We start from the raw sequence: 3279 nt of genomic DNA on the forward strand, positions 1-3279 counted from the left end.
GTCAACTCCGTAGTCGAACTGGGCAGCAGCAGCGTCGGTCTCGTAGTCTACCGGAGAGAAAAGGGGGGGAAGAAACAATGAATACCATGTAAACAGATGCATATCGATGCATGACAAGACAAGTAACGATGCTAGGCGGGCCCTAACGTGGTATGAGGTGATGCCGGTTAAGGGGGGAAACATCCGGGAAAATATCCCCGGTGTTTCGTGTTTTCGGGCAGAGGAGCCGGAGGGGGAAAGTTGCGGGTTCGATAGGTTAGGGGTGTGCGGCGGACGAACGGACTGCGTATCCGGATTCGTCTCGTCGTTCTGAGCAACTTTCATGTACAAAGTTTTTCCAACCGAGTTACAGATTATTTAATATTAATTTTCAAAGTTTTAATTCATTTTTAGAATTAACAGAATTAATTTAATTAGGAAATGCCATAATGACATCAGCATGACATCAGGGTGATGTCAGCAGTCAACAGTCAGTTGACTTGGTCAAATTGACGTGTGGGTCCTGCATGTCATAGGCTGAGACCACTAATCAGGTTTAATTAGTTAGATAAATGATTACGTTAATTAAGTTTAATTAAACTATATTAATTAACTTAATTAAGTTATTAATTAACTAATTATTTAATTAATTTCATTTTTTTAACAAACGTTTTGGGGTGGGGCCCTTTCGTCATAGGCCTAGAGGCCTTAACGGTTCGGGCGCGGTTACGGGTGCGAGCGCATGGGCGTGGGCGCCCGAGCCTGGTCAGGCGCGCCCCAGGCGAGGCCAACAACACGGTCGCCGGCCAGGGGAGGCGGCGGAGACCAGTGGGCAGCGCGGTGAGGCCGCAGGGGCATGCGGAGCAAAGGCGGGGCAAGGCCTAACGGGGACGCGCGCGCACGAGTGCTGGCCGACGAAGACGACCACAACCTGGAGCAGAGCGAGGCGCCCGGGACAAGGACGACGCTGGATGCGGCACGGGGCATGCAGTGAGAGCGGGGTAGAGGAGGAGGGGGCCTCACGAGGGGTTGCAGGGCACGGGGCAGCCGGGGTCGAGGAGGAAGTCGGAGACGACGGCGATGTGGTGACGAGGTGCAGCGGCGTGGCGGCGTGCGTCGACGGCATCGGCGACGGCAGGGGTCGAGGAGGAGCTCCGGTGAACGCGACGGGGATCCGATCGATGTCGCTGACTTGGGGCCGCTCTAGTCGGTCTCGATCATGAGAAGGTCGTGGATGATGTCGAGGAAGCCGTACGGCTGCACGAGCAGCTCGGGAAGGCTGCTGGCCATGGCCACGGCGAGGTGGTGGCTGCGCTCGACCAAACGAGGAGGAAGAGGGGCGCGGCGAGCTGCTAGGGAGGACGGAGGGAGGAGAGATGACCGGGCGACGGGGAAGGGCACTGAGGCGGTCAGAGTCGCCGGCGCGGCATCGGACAGGAGGGAGCTCCTCTCCCGTGTGTTGTGTGGTGGCGGCGGGGTAGGAGGATGAGGGAACGGGGTGGGGATCGGGTCAAAGTGGGGAGGGGTCGCTAGGGTTCGGTCACCCAGGGGGGCTATAGGCGCCGGCTGGGCCGGCCTGGTTGGCCCACAAGCCAACTGGGCTGTGGCCCAGTGGGGGGGTTCTTTCTTTCTTTCTTGTTCTGTTTTCCTTTCTTCTTTTTTTTATTCTATTTCTTTTTAGTTTTCTTTTATTTTAGTTTTATAAAATTTAAAAGCGACAACTAATTTGGTGTTATTAAATAGGTCACAGCCCCAAATATTCTGGCACTTTAAATAAAGTGTTTTGCATGTGCTTATTATTTTAAAAGCATTTCAGATAATTGTTTTATCGCTCTTTTAGTTTATTTAGTGCATTTAAGTATTTTATTAGAAGATGATTTCTTCACCAACATTTATTACGGGTTATTTGACACGTTAGGAACAATTTAGTTTTGACTTTTGAAAATTTTAATTGTTTTAACTTTAATTCAGATTTCAATTTGGATTGGTTCTGAACTAACGCGAGATTATCAACAATAATCGAGGTGACGTGGCATCATTACCAGAGGGTTACTGTAGCGTGATTACCCGGGCGTCACATGAGGATTGGGAGAAAGGATGGGGGATGGCGAGGATTCCGGCGCAGGAAAGGTTGGATGGTCGACGGGAGGAGGAAGGGTTTGGTGAATTTGATGCAACTTGTGGTGGGGTTGGGCTGTCGGGTCCGACGTGGCGGTCGTGCCCGGGCGCCCCCATATCGGCCCCATATTTGTGCTAGATATGAGGGGTGCCGATCAGCCCATACGTTTGAGGCCCGTTTAAGGAGCCCGTCTGGGTTGAAATTTCGTGACTAGACAGTGACTGGGCGGCCCGCCTGGGCATATGAGGCGGGTTTGAGGTGCCTGGCTGTAGATGCTCTAAGATCTCCATGCTACTACATTGGTCACCCTTCTTTTCCTTGTCCGACGGTCTGGGTGGTGGGCCAAAGGAGTGGGGCACCCGTTCCTTTTGTTTCCATACTAGTTATAATAGGTTATTATTTCTCTATGGTTTGATTCCCTGGCGGTATTGACGAGGTAATTGCAGCTATGATATGTTGTAATAAGGTATCTTCGACCTCACCTACCTCGACATTTCCAACCTGACGCCGTTGAAGGGCTAGTATTGGCAATTATTGCTAGATAGTTTATCCTTGTATCTTTGTAGTTGGTCTTTCAATTAAGGGAAGCATTTGGCTGGCTCTTGGTGCGGTGACTTCAACTTCTTTAAAAAAAGTGGCATGGTCCGGTTTCTCCAACCTTCTGGCCTGACAGTGAAGGATTGTAAGCCTGTGCCGCGTGGGTGATGCCCAAATTGATGTCTCTTATGTGATTACTAGACCTTGGTTCTATTGACAAGTGGCTATTGTTGTCTTCAAAACCTAGTATGACGAGGGCATTTTCACGTGTCTCTTCCCTCTATCGTTGGTTCAATTCAATTTTCAACCTCTAGCAGGCGACATACAATCATAGGAAAAGAAAACTAGTCTAGCTCACGGTGTAGTTCCATTATTACCTACTATTTTCTTGACAATTACTAGATATAAGATGCCCTTTGGGTGTCTTTCTTAAAACATGCCACCTCACCTATTTTTCTTCCTTTCCGCCAACTCAACTTACTTCTTTGTCTCTTTTCGATGTGCATATCTCGCCCGCCACTCCAAACTACACCCCTGCCTCTTCCAAGCAACCAGGGAGATGATAGAGGCGAGGGTGTCCCGATGTTTTGATGAGACATCTATCATTTTCTGTGAGAGTCGACCTTGACGATCCGACTACGAAC

Source organism: Triticum dicoccoides, chromosome 1A, assembly GCF_002162155.2.
Source record: "Triticum dicoccoides isolate Atlit2015 ecotype Zavitan chromosome 1A, WEW_v2.0, whole genome shotgun sequence".
In the NCBI taxonomy this organism is placed as follows: domain Eukaryota; kingdom Viridiplantae; phylum Streptophyta; class Magnoliopsida; order Poales; family Poaceae; genus Triticum; species Triticum dicoccoides.